This window comes from Corvus cornix, chromosome 1 (assembly GCF_000738735.6).
Source record: "Corvus cornix cornix isolate S_Up_H32 chromosome 1, ASM73873v5, whole genome shotgun sequence".
NCBI lineage: Eukaryota > Metazoa > Chordata > Aves > Passeriformes > Corvidae > Corvus > Corvus cornix.
This window is the reverse complement of record NC_046332.1, coordinates 63217342-63234979: the sequence shown is the minus strand read 5'-3', so window position 1 is coordinate 63234979 and position 17638 is coordinate 63217342. Positions and strand designations below refer to the sequence as shown.

The window sequence follows — 17638 nt, the reverse complement described above, 5'->3', positions numbered from 1 at the left end:
ATTTCACTGTTTCAGATGAAGGTAGAAGAAATAAAGAGATTTATTCAGATAACAACTTTTAGCTTGTAAGAAATACTTTTAATTTTCTTTAAAAAAATAAAATCAATTGACTTAGAAAAGCATTAGACCTTATTGTGTGAAACACATTGTTTTGCCAAGACAGATGGACGTATGAATCTCTGGGGAGTTTGCATGTTTTACATTTTACAGTAATGGTTATCTTACTTGTGGACATAACTACAGAAACAAAATCTCTCAGACTGTGCTGGTACAAGAGGACACAATTTGTACTTCTGCAAAATTATGATACAGTATTTTGGTTCCTCACTGTAGAATTAGAAACTTTAGAAAAGTGGCATATTTGTATATCTGCTGGGAAGATATATATATATTTCAAGCAACCAATTTTTCTAGAATAGGTAAATCCTGAAATGTCTTTGGGCTCTTCAATGTATTACTCACTCGTACTCCAAAAGGCCTTCATTACTGTACAGAAGGAGTAAAATATTGCTCTTGTAGAATGGTTGTAACTAGTGACCTCTTAATCCAGTCAACGGGTCTTAACAATTTACTGTGCTAACTCTGTCACGTTACTTCTATAAGAACATGTTCTTAGTTCATGAGAATGAAAAGTAATCTAACTTCAGCCTCTAATGAATGACTTGAACCAGCTTACCGTTGTTCTGTAACAATGTTTCTAAACATTTTCTATTATTCTTCGTAATGTTTTGTGACTTAGTAAGCTTCTGCAGCTTGATTGTGAAAAGGTTTTTTCTTAACTTTTTGGTTTTTTAGAGTGTCCCACAATGACACGAAGGGATGATTTTTACATTGTATTAGTATATATGAAATTTCTTAAGAAAGGAGAAAATCCCTATCAAGATATGGATGAATATATTTAACAAAAAAGAAAATTTTATACAGTGTAATTAAAGAAAGGTAAAGAGACATTTTCCTCAGGTGAAACTATCTGGTTTTAGGCCAGTCAAGCGACATTAGAGAGATAGTTCATTGCTTATACATTTCTGCAGTAAAAAAAATTAATTAAATTTGTTGCACTGTTTTCAATAGCCTCACTTTGTCTCTCTCAGGGAAAACATGGGATGGTTTCCTCTGCTAAGACCAGTGAAAGCACAGGAGAAAGGAAGCTCACCTGGGAAGATTGTCTCTTATGCGCACAAAGAGCGTCTGTGCAGGTAATACATACATATGTACTTTAAGGAATTCTGCCATTTGGCGTTGGTAGCACAGCAGATGTGAGACTTAATGAGAAATTTGAACAGGAAGAAGCAATTGTTTCCACAAATTCTTACTTTACCATAAGGGGAGGAACCATAAGAAAGCATCAAGTCTCAGACCGGAACATATATTTCTATTCTTAGGAGACTGAAAGCAGAAATCATCTATATCAATAAGACTGAGTAACTTGAAAAACTAAAGATATGGGGTTTTCTTTAATTCCAGATAATGAGATGCCATTGAACTTAAAACAATGGTGGTTTCTGACAAGAAAAACCCACTAAATTTAAAATGTGTGTCAATAATTATAGTAAGTAGCTTGCAAGAAAGAGACATCTGTATTTCTCTGTCAGACTTCTTGCTTATGAACATTAAAGACAAAAATATGTGTCCATTAAAATTTATTAAAGTTATATACATACAATTATAAATATTTTATTACATAAATATTTATTATATTTCTGAAATAGGGGATCAGTTACTGCTTCTTTTTTCTTTAAAGGGAAAAAACCTGGTTGTATCATTAATGCAACATATACATCCCCAGTTCTAAATTGGATGTTGAATGGTTGTTCTCTTTTCTGAGCTCTCAGGATAGTCTCATAGGTTTTATTCTACACTTCTGATTCAGTAATTTTCTTGTCTGGTTTGCCTAAATTTTATCATTCTATCTGGCCTATTGACTACTTTGTAATAAGAACTGCTTTGAAATTTGAGACAGACAATCCACCTTTTGTAATCCTTTCCTAAAGAAAAGCTGGAGCATCTGAAAGCAGGAAGGCATAAGACCCAGCTCTCACTGCCAGTTTGTAGCCATTTGGAGCCAGATAGATTAGACAAGCTGTTCACATATGATAAATTCAAAGTGTCAGACTTGATGTTGATGTACAGAATAATTTTGTGACGTAGAATATTTGGTGCAGACGTGACAGATGCAAAGTATGACAACAAGGTCCATGGCATCTCTGAGATGCCTTGAGCTGGAGGTGTTACTTCTCCTTTCCCATAAATCTGGTTTTGTTTAAGAATCATGGGCATAGAGAAAACTGTCCTGAGACATTATGTACTCAAGAATAATGTCTCTTGTTGCAGCAGCCTTTTTTCATATCACCTTCTATCTTCTTGTTGCTATTAGAATTTTATGTAGCATTTAAAATTTCTTTTCATATAAACTTTCTATTTTACTTATTCTTTTAATGGTATTTGTTGTATATTTGGGTAATCTGGATCTTAATCTTTTGTCAAACATTTCAGCCTATGATAAATCCACTTTAAAGGGTTTTTTTCACACTCAGCGACAGAAATCTGAATTAGACTTCCCATTTTTTCTAGACTTTCTTTCAACTTAAACTTATTTGAAACATGGTTTTGGAGTTTTAGATATTAGAACTCTCAATAATGTTATCAAGTATTTAAAAAAAAAAATCTTCCTTCTGATATTTGTCTTGTTTCTCAAAAATTTTATTTTCTTTCTCTTTCTACATATAAGCTTGAGTTTAATCCTTTTATCCTCATTCTTCTATAAATCTAATCCATTCAAGATTTTTTTTTTTTTGCTGCTCATATATACTCACCATGGGAACCGTTTTATCACTAAATGGTCTAAGCTTTTCTAAGCATTATATGTCAATGTGTTACATGTCTGTATTTTCTTTGTAACATCAAGTTCACATGTCACTCTGACCTGTGTGTCAGCCCCCAGCTTTATTTAATTGTTCTAAAGGCTGTGTTGACGCCAGAGACGGTAAGATGCTTACAAGATGAAATTATGGTAATGTTCTATTTGTAAGTTAAGTGCTGTTGAGGTAGAATAAAGGTAATACTGAACAAGCAAAACAATATATTGCAATTATGTTACAGGATAAATTCAGCTTCTGCTGAATATAGGACATGGGAGGTGAAAAGGTACACTTGTCTTTTCTGTTCAGCATTGGTTTTCACAAGATCTGTAATTCAGCTTCCTGCCAAGCCAAGAAAATTGTGAACATGAGAGCAAATGAGTACAGATTTTACTTTCTGAAAATGATTTTGTGATTTTCATAAAACAAAAGAATGCTAAATGTGTATCTTGCTTGCTCTTGTATACAGGTATCCAATAATTTCTAAATGCTGCTTAGAAATTCAGGTCTCATAAAAGAGCAGTATTTAGCTGACCCATCTTTAGTAGTTATAGCTGTACATCTTCTCACATTGTTTTTTATAACATGAAAAATTCTAATTGGTTTTTTTAGGTTAAAATAAGAGTTTCACAGTAACCTTCATAGAAAGGCACAAAAATTAATTTCTGGGCATAGGGCAGCGATATGGGATACACATCATAAAGTCACCCCAAGACAGTAACAAATCCCTAACTTTGAAATTACAGCTTGTGTAACTGTTTCACATTTTCATAAATGTTTTCAAAATTCCTTTCTCATTTTTAGTTCTTAAATAAACAACATTCAGGCTACTGAAGCTAATTCCTCTTCATGTGTGTTGCGTAGTTTCACATTCTGACCAAAACAATTAATAATCATTTTTTGCTTCTCTTCCTTTACAAACATTACACATATCCTCACAAAGAGACATAAAGGCAGTTTTATCGTGTTTCGTTCATCCTGCTCTGCATGTAGATGTTACATTTCACTGGGTTCCTTATTTGGAGTGCATAACATTCTATACCTTTCCTTCCTTGTTTCCCTCTACCTTTCTTGTTTCAACCTCACTTCTGGTGTTATGCTGTATTTTGACTGAATGAAAAAGGAGAACTGTAAGACAGGGGGTGTACTCTGCTGAGTGTTAGGTATAACATAATGTAAAGCAGTAAATATTAAAGAAGCATTCATGAGGAAGAGCACAGAAGCAAATAAAGATATACATGTACTTCTCTGTCTGGATCTAATTCTAAAATGAAAACTGGTAGGTCCAAAGCAGAAAGTTAAACCTGTAAAACTATTTACCTATTTGTATACAGGATACAGATTATGTAGACTTCAGCATATGTGGTGTATACATTCCTTTAATATTTCTTTTCATCACTGTAGATAAATGAATAATTACATTACTTTTATGACTGTATGACTATTCAGTAGATATTTATGCCACATGAACCTGTATACCTACTTAGAATAAAGGAAGAAATAAGTTAGTGGAGAAAATAACAACAACAACAAAAGTAAAATGCATAAATTGCCTCTTGACACAAGGGTAATTTCTGCTTGGATAAAATGCAAATTTTATCCAAGCAACAAAAAAAGGGTCTCATTTATTTTTACATTTTATATTTTTAAGGCAAAAAAAGGAAACAATAATATATCAAGAAGGCATGACACTTTCAATTTCAGATTACAAAAATATCCTAAAATAATTATAAATGCTCATACTGGGGAAGTGGCTGACACAGCAGGAGGCTTTGCTACCTTTCTGCAGGACCTTGATCGACTGGAGAATTGGGCAGAGAGAAAACTGATGAGATTCAACAAGGGCAGGCATAGAGTCCTGCACCTAGGGAGCAATAACCCCAAGTATCAGCACAGGCTGGGGGCTGACCTACTGGAGAGCAGCTCTGCAGGGAAGGACCTGGGAGTACCGGTGGATGACAAGTTGACTATGAGCTGGTAGTACCGTTGTGGCCAGGAGGACCTGTGGTATCCTGGGGTGCATCAGGAGAACTGTGGCCAGCACGTCGAGGGAGGTGATCCTCCCTCTCTACTCGGGCCTATGTATGGCCACATCTGGAGTGCTGTGTCCAGTTCTGGTCTACACAGTTCAAAGAAGACAAGGAGCTACAGGAGAGGGTCCAGCAGAGGTTACAAAGATGATGAGAGTTCTGGAGCATCTCTCCTATGAGGAGAGACTGTAAGAGCTGGGCCTGTTCAGTCTGGAAAAGAGAAGCCTGAGAGGGGATCTCATTAATGGATATAAATATCTCAAAGGCAGGTGCCAAGAGGATGGTGCCAGACCCTTTTCAGTGGTGTCCAGCCATAAGACAATGAGTAAGAACCTTGAATTGAAACACTGAGAGTTCCATCTCAAAGAACTTCTCTGCTTTGAAGGTGGCAGAACACTGGAACAGACTGCTCAGGGAGGTCGTGGAGTCTCCCTCCCTAGAGATATACAGAACCCACCTGGACATGCTTCTGTGTCACCTGCTCTAGGTGACCCTGCCTTGGCAGGGTGTTGGACTGGATAAACTCCACAGGTTCTTTCCAACCCTAAAAATTCTGTGATTCTGTGAATTATATTTTAGTTACTTTTTCTTGCCTTCTTTATATTCTCCTGGATGTCCAGGAAAAGTATTAAAAATAAATCATTCTTTTTGATGTATTCCATAACAAAAAGAGACAACTTGTACCACTCTAATACAACCACAACCAGATAAAAGTTCTCGTAACACAACTTTAAATTTCATTTTGCTTTTTATATTCTATTTATTTCAGATATATTTGCATGCATTTAAAAGCAAATGCAACTTGCAAATGAAAGTGGTTGCCAAGTCCAAAGAAATGTATTGCTGCTTTATAAGAGCTGTTAACTTTTCAGAATTGGTTGACGTGACTGGGTCCTAAGGGTAAAAAAGGTAACACAGACACTAAAAGAAAAGAAAGAGTAGAAATGCTAAACATTCTGGGTGGTGTGTTAAGATCATTCATAAAATAGATTGTTTAAAGGACGTTTTATTATTATCTTATTAAACTAGCACACTGTTTATGTGAATATATGGTACATTGTATAAAAGCATAATAAAATTGCAATGGACTAGATAGCTGTGATGGAATGAGTATTGCTTCAGTGGTGCATGCCAACTTATGGAATGCTAATGCCAGCTGAAGTAACATTTTTTGGTTCAGTGAGTTAGGCTATCAACATCCTGGAAGCTATCTCAGTGAACACACTTTTTGTCTGTTTCAGGGTTCAAAATATCATGGACTAAGGAAATATTTACATGCATGCTAAGTATTGGATCTAAGAAAACATCCACCTCCTTTTCTTTTTTTTTCTTCATTTTGTTTTCTAAATTTTTATTGCATACAGAATCTAACATTTCAGTTGTAGAATTCAAATGTGAACTATTGAAAGAATTGCTGTAAGTATAATGTAGAAAAGTGGGTCTTTCAGGGTCATTGCTTATTCCTTTGCATTGATTTCTGGTGGGTTTGTGGGATTCTTGGTTTGGGTTTGGGGTGGGTGTGTGGGGGCTTTAACATGTATGCTTAAGTGCTCCTCATTTTGACATTCTGTTTTGGTTTTTTGAGTGGGTACAGGGACTTTCTACCCATCATTAACAATAAGGCCTTGAGGAATATCTGCAGGAAGATATGGCATGATAACTGGCATATATGATTCAAATATGAGTCAGAAACTGTATGCCTGTGCTAGTGGATCTCTTTTTAGCTCGGGTGTAGTTCTGTACTGTTTAGATTACACTGTACCTGAACAGTTTTGAATCCTCAGGAGAGGAGCTATAGTTACATGCATCTAATGCAGAATTGGTACTGATTTCATCTGTTTTGTTTTTGTAATGGTTTTAAATTAAGAATTTCTGCTCCTCAAACATTTAGAAAATTGAGCACCAAGAAATGGCCAATGTGGACAATGCCGCTGTTATTTTTTAAGTGCAAAGCCACAGATTGTTTAGCCTCCTTTCACTCACTGCCCAACCGTCTGTGTGATGACTTCATTTATCTGCATCAAATTGTGCTGTGCAAATGGAGAGAAAAAATTATGAATCCCAACAGGAACATTCAATGAGATTTTAATTCCTAGCCAGTCCACAAGCCTGACAAACTTTGATGCTAAATGAAAAAAGGAAAAGAAGCTAAAAAACCCAACCAACCAAATAAAATAATCAAACCCCAACCATTCAACCAAAAAAAAAGAAAAATGTCCGTAAATATCTGGCTTTCTAGGAAACTTCTGTAAAATTGAAAAAAAAAAATTTCCCAGACATGTTTGATTTTAAGTGGAGAGAGGACAATTGCATTTAATATAGCCTTCAACAGAATTTTTATAAGTGTTTCTAGCTGAGAGTGTGTCCCAGTGTTTTCTCATTCTGGTACTTTCTTCATGTTTGAGAGAGTTTTAAAACAAGTCTGCTACAAACATAAGCAAAAATGCCCAGAAACTTAGTTTTAAAAAATTTTACATAGTACAGTTTTATAAATTCTGGGGCTTTTATGGTTGTTGGGGACTTTTTGTTGTTTTGGGGCTGTTTTAATTAATTAATTTATTTTAATAATAGTAGATTCTTAGCAGTTTTAGGAGTATATCTCCTCTAGGAATTTAGTCATTTATGCTCCCATATTCATTATTTATTTTAAAATATAACCTCATTCTATCCATTAGAAACTGATGTATACATATTTAAGATGAAAATTTTCCCTTGGAATGAGATATGTAAGGTTTTAAACACTTCTTGCTGTATAAAGGTAATTTGGAATGCAACAGAACAACAGTAAATTCTGTATATTACTGTTGTTTTCAGGAACAATATATGACTCCAGAGAAAAAGTATCATAAATTATAGAAATTATATATTTATGAATTAGACCATATTTTTTGCACATATTGTTGATATTGTACTTGAATTATGACTATAACCTAAAATTACTTGAATTATGACCCTAACCTACAATTACTTGAATTAAAAAACCAGCAGGTTGGAACAGGAAGCAACAATATGGAAGATGGGCGTTTATTGACCATTAACCTTTTCATATATTTTAGAAAAAAGGATCTGGAAAACATAAATTGAGTAATCTTACCTTGGTAACATAGCCTACTAAGGGCAATGGCACTATTTTTACGATTTTATCTCGGCTTTTTTTGCTTCTAAACATCTGAAATTTTAAAATTAATGTTAAAAGGATGGCAGTGTTCATCACTGTCAGATCATGACTGCCAACATAACAGGAAACTTAGTAACCAGTGGCAGACAATTGAGTAATTTTTTCTCCATGGTGAAGATACTGATATGTAGTGATCAAGTCACCTTTTTATCTATTCAGTAAGCTGAAAATTTTGAATTTTTAACTGTCATTATAAAACCTTTTTGCAAGATTGTGAGTAATTTCTGTATACATCCTTTTAACTTCTCTTAGTCTATTAGCATTTTTCTCCTAGTGGACACCAGAATGGTAGAAAATATTCAAGTAGCAGTTTTATGTGGTCTAGATTCCGTCCTCTTTGGTCAAATGTCTTTCTTTTCAAAACAAATCTGAGGCTTATTGTCAAATCATTTTGTCTTGAAATTGCCTTGAAATCTACAATGATGTACAAAAACCTACATCACTGTTTTCTGCATCCATTTTTTGACTATTAGTATCACCTACATTCATTGTTTCAATACATATTATTTTAGCTGCTTTAAAGGAACTGAAGTTTGTAAACTCTGGAGTAGCTTAACTGTGAATGCTGAGGAGGTAGTTGCTGTCAAGTTTCAGGTACCTCTTTATGTATGTACAGGAAGATATGTAGGCTAGGATTTATTAAATATTACTCTAAGTGTTAGAAAATGAAATAATAATCATAGAAGCTATTCATTTTGGGCTACTTTTCAAAGTCAGAAGGATGAGTTGTCTCTAAAACATGCTTCAACTCACCTATGTTAAACACCTAAACTACATTATGAAAAGAATTGCTCACTGGAGGCCTCTGATCTCCAGGGATTAGAAAATGAGGCTAGGTTAACTAGTTCAGTCATAGACACCTATGACATGGAGAGTCAGAAAAAGAATTTGAAACTCGACTTGAGATCTTACTCCTTAATAGATAGATGTTATAAATTTCACATATTTGGAACTAGGCCAATATTTTAATTGGTTCTTAGGACAAAAGGACAGTTAACTGGGTCTTTTCCTTATTTCCTATATTTCAGGAAAAAATACCTTAGAAGAGGTTCATGGAATAATATGCATGTATAATATGTAGTATGAATTTTATATACCAGTTTTCTATTTGATTCATACTCTCTGTGTGTTTTTGAGCATAAACTGATCCTGGTGATTTGTCTGATGGATACTATCTGACCTGAAAATAGCAATATAAATATTAGAAGCATCTCACATAAATGTGCTTGAATTTATCCGTGTGGTCACACATTATTTTAGCGGCAGCTGTCTTTCACTTACAACTTCCTGTATTAATTATGTGTGTTTTATATGTTTAATGTTCTGTCTCCATCATGGTAGACCTACATATTACAGCTGACATTTAAAGCAAACTCCCAATTCCTTGGTTAGTGCAGCTTATTAATATAACTGCCTCAGACATTTTGCTTCTTTTTATCCAATGTCCAAATACCCTTTATTTTTGTTTGTTTACTCCAATAATATCTTTTATTTAAAAGCCAAGTAGGTTTCATAATATTTCTTACAGGAAAACTTCAGTTTAGTTTAGTTTTTGAGCGAATTTCAACCTGTTCTTTGATCATTAAAATAAATTATAAATTCATACATGAGCTCTCACTAGAAGTAAAAGCCAAGCAGATGTTGAGTTGAATGACACATCTGTTGGCTTGAGAAGAAATTATATATATGCCAAATTGGATTTGCCCTTTATTTTTCTTAGGAGACTGAATCTCAAAACTGAAGCAGGCACAACATAACAGGGAAAATTATGGCTTTTAAGTCTAGTTCCATTGTAAATCCATATCTTAATGATAATATTTTGCATATTTTTAATTGCATTAAAAAACATTTTGCTTAGACATGAACTGTACATCAAGATACATGACTGGGCTTGCAAAAATTATCATTGGATATATTCAATGACATATTAACAGTCAGTGTAAAAATATAGAATTTCTTCATGTCCTCAAGCAAATCTATTTTAGTGAGCAATATAGAAATTAAAATCAGTTTATAATTAGATAACTAAACATTTTACTATTATGAAATAAATGGCTTAATCTATTTCTAACCAGGAAATAGTACTAAACCCAGTATAATTTCTAAATGACAGAAATAAAATTTTACACTGGAAAGAACTGAGCAGGCAGATTATAACAGAAACCTCCCCACACATTCAAATCATAAAAGGCATAAGGGTTATTGAGGGTGACATAAGAATAACATTTATTCAAATGTTCTGCAAAAGATCATGTTATAGAGATGATAACACATTTAAAACATTCAATAATGAAACATCTTAATAACAGTTATTAGTAAAAGGAAATGTGCAGAAGTTTGTAATACAGGAGCAAAGAGACACTGAATGAAATTGAAAAGCAACAAATTTGAAGGTGATTAAAGAGAATACATCTTTACACAATACATAATTAACCTGTAGTTTTCATTGCCACAGTATATCCTTGAGACAAGAGTTGGATGGATAAAAGGATTAGACAGATATGTAGATGATGAAAACACTCACAGCCACATTAGAGAAGAAAAAGAGGGAGAAAAATATTTTAGCACATAATTTAATCACTAACTGAAAGAACAGATAAGACTTTGGCATTGTGCAAGTTATTTCATAAAAATTTATTCCTGTAATTTTTTTTTTTTTTGTAATTTAAATGAGAAACATTTATTCTTCAAAGACAGATGTGTCCTAATCCATTTTTTCATTCTCATTTTTGTTGAGAAGCTTAAAATTTTGGTGTAATATCTTCATCCCTGTCCATCTAGTATCTGCTTAGGTTTATTTTTATATATTTTTCTCAGTGAAGTCTGCTTACATGCTCCTTGGTTCCATGTTACTCAGAGCTGTTTTCTTTCCTACCTTCCTGTTTTGACTGCAGTATAAGGTCACACTCGTAACTCACCACCAAAATTTCTATTTATAATTTGCAATCTGTGGCATCATTTCACGTTTGCATTATTCCACTCCACGAAATTTATTCTAAAGTCACAAGCAATTCAATTAACTGAACATAGCTGCTCCCTACAGGTTTAATTAAAGTTTAACTCAAACTAATTTAAATAATGGTTTCCTGTTACTAGTTCATTGTTATGCCAGTTAAGCAAACAAACAAAAAACCTCAATTCAATACAAATCCAGTCAATTCACAGGACCTTGCACTGTTGAGATAATAGAAATCTGTTGTTTTTTCATTAGTAAATAAATAAATAATATTTACTGGGAAACTCATACAATCATCAGGATTTTCATATCTCTTCTTCCCATTTAGGGCTAAATAAGCTTTCATTTTTGCATTCTTCTCATTTAAGGATTCATTAAGATTAACTCAGTACTTTGGTGCAGGGGAGCAGCAAGATTTAAATCAAAGAAAAACTGTAATACAGAGTACCTTGTTTTGGTCAGGATGTCAAGAAGCCATCTGGTCCAACCCACTGCTGAAAGATTAGCTTGTAAGAGGTCATGTCCATGTGAACATTGAAAATCTGTATGAATGGAGATCTCACAGTCCTTCTGGGCAACCTGCTTCTTCATTTAGTTAGCATTCCTGTGAAGGTCTTTTTTCCCTCTTTGTGCTAAGAACTCTTGTTCCTACAGTTTGTGTATACTAATTATTCTCCTTTGCTTTGCACTTCAAAAGATGAGTGCATCTTGTCTGTAATCATCTTCTAGGTCACTGAAGATGATTCAGGTCCTTCCTCAACTGTATTCTCCAACCTGAAACAAATCAATTTCTTTGACATTTTCCCATGTGTCTTTTTTTCCATGAAGACTAGTGGGATACTGAAGGATAAACAGCTAAGCTGTTTCAAATATTTGCATCACTTGTTTCAAAAGGTGATGGTAATTTTCAACTGAAAAAAAAACAAAAAAGAAAAAACTTTTATTTCCTGTTGTGCCCAAATAAAACATGAATGGACATATGGAACAGTTGATCATACTGGCAAAGTATGCAGAGGAAAATAATATGGAAATATTAGGAATGGTTTAAAACAAGTTATTATCTGACTAATCAAATTTCATGCTGCTGATGTTAGACTGTGTCCATTTCCTGACCTATACCTCTTAAAGCTACTTCTGAAATCTTTGTCTTATGTTGAAGCCTGCAGTATGCTTGTAGCTTAAGTTAATTTTTAGAAATGTTGCTGCTGAGATTATGCATTAGTTGACCTCAAAATTTCATGCCACTTCTATTAAAAATCATGAGATGAACTTTATAATGACCAGAACACACAGTTCTGCAATGGAAGAAATAATGTAACTTTCATCCAGTAGTGTAGTTGCTCAGAATCACAACAAAAGTAGAGCAAGCAGATCAAAGGAAATATAAAAGATTAGCATTGGAAGCACTGTCAACACTTGTGTCTCTAAAGAAAAGAGTTTGAAAGTGACCTTGTTTCATTATTAAAGACTGAAGTTCACATTCTGCAAATGACACCAATATTGGATGTAAAATCAACTAAAATAAACTAAACTAAAATTAAAAAAAAAAAAAAGATTCCAGGAAACAGCTATGAAGATGGTGGTAGCTGAAACTTATCTGTCTTCTCCTTATTTTAGATTTAGGAAAAAAACATTTAACAGTAATAAGTGAAGAGCCAAAAGCTTACATTTCATTTAGCAGTAGTGTGTTAGTACTAACAGTGTAATTTTAATAGTAATAGAACCAAATATAACATTAAAATAGTAAAACCTCCTTATTTGATATACAAAATGCTTTCTATGAGAGAAAATAACAGAGAAAAGCTACAGAAAAAAAAAAAGTAAATTACAATGCACTTAAAGATCACTTTGGAAAAAAAATTGTTTGAATTATTGTTAAAAAGTTTGTGAGAAAAATCATGAAGCAGCTAATCAGCTCTTTGTCAACTGCTCCTTTTCCATTAATGGTATAATAGGAAAAAAACCCCCAGCAACTCATCCTTTTTCCTGTTAACAATTGTACTCTATTTTACAGTCCCAAGGCCAGATGGCAAATGGTTGTCTGTGGAGAACCATTCATAATGGCAGATCCTGTTGAATTTTATCCCATAATGTGGTTTCAAATACTTCATAGAAATATCTCATGAAAATATCTCATTAAAACATAGGGGGATATTTTTCAGGGAATTGTCATTTTACTTCTGACAGAACAATCCTGAACTCCAAGTGAGATATACAAAATACTTCAAAAGCTGAGCCTAGGAATTATTAATTCTGCTTCATATTAAAAATCACTCAATTGACAGATGCAGACTTTTTATGGATTACTATAATTTTTCATGTTGTCCCAAATGTTAATGGCTCTTTTCCTCTGTTCCACAGGGAGCAGCTATCCCTTCTTTTTAAGTGCTATGACTCAGTAACACAATTACATTATAAATAGAATAAATGTGTTTAATGCATTTTAGGTTAATTTTCCTATTTCCTGCCTTATCTGCTTTCAAGTTTGTTCTTCTACATCTCTACTAGGGGATTTAAAAGCTTTTCCCTAGGTACCTCATTTTTCTTTAGTTTAGAAGATGATCAGTGTAGAATCTCTCTGTGTTCAGAGATCTAGATGGTAGCAGACTGAATGACACTTTGGCAGTGACCTTCTCTTTCTCATAAATAAATTTCTATAGGCAACTCTTGTTTTACACCAAAAAAGATGGAAAGGGTGAGGCCTAAGTTAGTTGTCTGTGTTTTTTACGGTTATAATTCTCCTCTATCTCAATTAAAAGCTATTTTCCCTCAATGCAGGGAATTGAAGTTGTGCCATTGAGGTCAGCATCTGGGACAGACGCAAATCTGTAAACACAAACGAACACTCAGTAAAAGGAATAGCAGGTATGATTCATCACACTGACATTTCATGTAAAGGGAGAGAAATAAACATGCCAGAGAATGTTTTTATTTCTCCCAATAATGTTTGTGTTTCTCCCACCTAATAACTTAATAAGACCTGACCGTGATTAGGATGTCAGTCCTGGTGAGATCACAGCAAGAGTAGGCAGTATGGTGAGAGATAAGCAGCCCTGCCAAATTTTGTACTTGAAAGTTAGATTCCAGATCTAATTTAGTAAGTGGATTGAAGAGAGGCATGAGACACTGAAACCGAAAAATACAATTCCAGATCTGTCTCCAAGTTGCTATGATGATTTAGGCAAGCCATACATTATTTCTACAGCCCCATTTCTGCGCTACTAATAGAGTGATTAGATTTAATAGGAAGTATTTGTGTTACTCAGGTCTTTAAAAATGTAATACATTAAAGAAGTGTAGTAAATATTAATTCTTTATTCTTTTCATATGATTTTCAGTACTTTTTACCTTGTTTCTTTATTTTAAGGGCATTCCAATAGGTCTTGTAAGCCAACATCTAGGATTCTCTTTTCTAGCTACTTGAAACAACAACTGGTCCGCTTGCATCTTTAGCTTTCTATCAACATACTTAATTTTTCATATTTTTCCCGTATTCCAGATAGAGAGAACACAGTCCATCACTCATTGATTCAGAACAAGAGAAAACTTTAAAATATTCAGCTCTTACTTGGTTATGAGCTAGAGATGGCCCTGCTCATCCAATATGCCGATGCTAAGCCTTTACAGTTTGAGTTCAAGCTCGGATGTTGCAACTCCCTGATCCATACTTTCATACTTAAAGTTCACTATAGAGTTAATAGTTCTCTTTACTTTGTTCAAGACTGGATATTTTCACAATGGGTTGGTTGGTTGGGATTTTTAACAGTTTATTGTGCTATTTAAATATTTTTATTTCACTGTTTTCAAGCATACCTTTCCTGAAGTGTTTCAACTATGATAGCTCTTGTATTCGTTTGTTACTGCAATATCCATTTTTTTGATTGCAGACCTGGGTGTTTAGTTTTGGTCTCAAGACTGTATTTTGTAACCCTGTTCCTGAAAGGAACTGCCACCTTCTGTTCTTTGCATGCGCTTGAGAACCAAACCTGGTTTTATTTCTTAGTATAAAACTCACATTGACAGAGATCTGCCTCTTGTCAGTATTTGGTACATATGTCAAGTTTATTTTGCCCCTGCTGCCTTATTCCCTGGTTAGCAGATGATCCTGCCTTGTGTTCACTATCACAGTTACCTGTATGTCATCCTTATTTGTTGTAGAGCTCTGGTCATTCTTTATTTCTATTGATTACATGTTTTCATCACTGGCTTCTTATATTAGAAACTCCTACATACTATATCAATAACCACTTCCTTATTGCACTGTGTTGATTTCAATTAGATCTATCATGTCACTACTTTCTCCTTACAGTGCAGATAATATTGTAGTGTCTTATCAGCATGTCTTGCAACAAGACTGTAGCTCCTCATGGAATAGAGATGCCCCAAAGTGCCAAAGTACTCATCAATTTTCAGAAGTTTTCTCATCTGATTTAAGGCCTTCCCTTCCTTCAGGCAATTTAAGGGTAAAATTGATATTCTTTTCTTAACTGTATGTTTTTATTTTGTGATAAATCGAAGTGATTTATTGTCTTTTAAAATACTTGTTTGCTGGAATTTGTGAGTTCACCTTTCAAGGAAAAGGGAAGCTGAACTCACTTTTGTTCATTTTTGTTTTCTTTCTGTAACAAGTATCCTAACCACAATTTCTAGCTTTAAGGCATTTATAATAGAGAATTACCATAGACATGATAAAAAAGGATTTCACTAGTATAGTCCAGTATGCAAATGAAGTATTTAATCTAAATTATAGTGCAATAAAAATGTGTAAGAAAGTACCAATAAAAATTTATGACTGAGATCTTTATCTTATAAAGTTTATTTTGTAATGTTGTCGAGAACACAAACAATTTTGTTCTGAAATATTTTGAACAAATATTTCTACCTCAGCAGTATATCTGTGTATTCATAATAAATGGAAAGGAAGAGTTTTGTATGCATTATGAGACACTACAAGGAGGAGGTTTGATGTAGTTATGTCAGACTGTTTCAATCCTGCGGGAATGTAGTGAGGGACCAAGGTAAGGAGCATCTGCCATTTAACTTGTCAAACTTACAGGGACCAGTGGAGCTGACAGACATTGAAGGAAGTGTGTTTTGCAATTTATAAGGATTAGAATACTAATTTCTGCTGCATTTCTAACTAACACGAGACGTGTAAGCAAACTAACCTGCAGTCTTACTGAGTATTTTTGAGGCTGCTAGGGTACACAGTGAAATAACTAACACAAATTGATTTTTTTGTGGCTTGAGTGTTCTAGATGAAATCAATGATGGTGTTCTCCTTAACTGTCATGATTCATGACAAACATTTTATGGGGAAAAAAAATATATGTTGTAATTTTCTTTCTCAAAACAGTCATAAGGGAATAAATGGTGACTGAAAAGCCAGAAATGTGGGCATGAAAAGCTAAATGTTAACTGCAGACAGCAGATGTCTGGTTATGATAATGATAATTTCTATTAAAAAATAGAATTATAGAATTTAAATGCAATAAAAGTATTTCAAAACCTAAAAAAACCCTTTCTTAACTAATAATTAGCTATACTTTATGTCTGCAGGTCTATGGCTATAATTTTACAAACAAAGCAAAGAAAATACTGAACTGTTTAAAAGTTAAGAACACAAGTGACAAAGGAATTAAACTGATTTTTAAAATATTTTTCCCCATTTAATTAAAAATCTCTATAAAAAATATTCTTTCAGCATATGTCATATCACATTACTCTTAAAAGAATATTTGGTTTCCATGGATTTTGCATTATTTCTCTCAGTGCAGCAGATATATATCTAATTAAGCAGGACCTCTCACTTTAAAATTTAACATGATGCATGCACAAGATTTTAATGTACTTGGAGATTACAGTTTATGCTTTATGGTAATTATCAACAATACTGCTACTATTAACAATTAGGTACCAAGCTCACTTGGTATGTTTGTCACTGGCCATCTACTTCCTATCAGTTGGTGCAAAAGGCTTAACAGATTCTCATGTGGCTCTCATCTTCCAAACCTCTGTAATTCCAGGGAAAAGTCTTATTTATTTTTCATTAAATTAATTGAAAATTAAGTCATTACAATTTAATCCTATCATCATCAAAAGTATAATTTTTAACTGCATATTATTAACTTCTAGTCTTTCAGTTATTTTTTCTGCAATTACAAAAGTAAGATGGATAAAGATATAAAAATGCTTTATTTCTATTATCTGAGAAAAAAAGTGAAAGTAAGAAGGAAGTTTGAAGTATTTTATACAGACCCCAAGAACATTCTATGAAAATGAGAAAAAAAGAAGAAAATACTCCAGAATGCAAATAAAACTGACAATTTGGAGTTCTAAGTTGGAGGTCAGGGCCAGCGATCTTTAATATTATTATAAATGGTCAGGATACAGGAATCAAATGTACATTAAGTCTGCCAGTGATACTAAACTAGGAGGAACTGTGGACTCCCTTGAGGGCAGAGAGGCCTTACAGGGAGATCTGGATAGACCTGAGAGCTGGGTGATCACCAGCTGTATGAAATTTAGCAAGATCAAGTGCCGAATTCTCCACCTGGGACTGGGTAATCCTGGCTGTACACACAAATTGAGTGATGAGAGGCTGGACAGAAGCTCC

The 17638-nt window shown here is 33.8% G+C and overlaps 1 long non-coding RNA gene across 2 annotated transcripts in view; it reads left to right on the top strand.

Annotated features, from left to right (window-relative positions):
* LOC109145467 overlaps positions 1-17638 on the top strand; it is a 45346-nt gene that overhangs the window by 7510 nt on the left and 20198 nt on the right. For both annotated transcript variants that reach the window (XR_002046850.3, XR_002046849.3), the window contains exon 2: positions 1092-1196. This is a non-coding gene — a long non-coding RNA (uncharacterized LOC109145467). The remainder of the gene's footprint in view (positions 1-1091; positions 1197-17638) is intronic.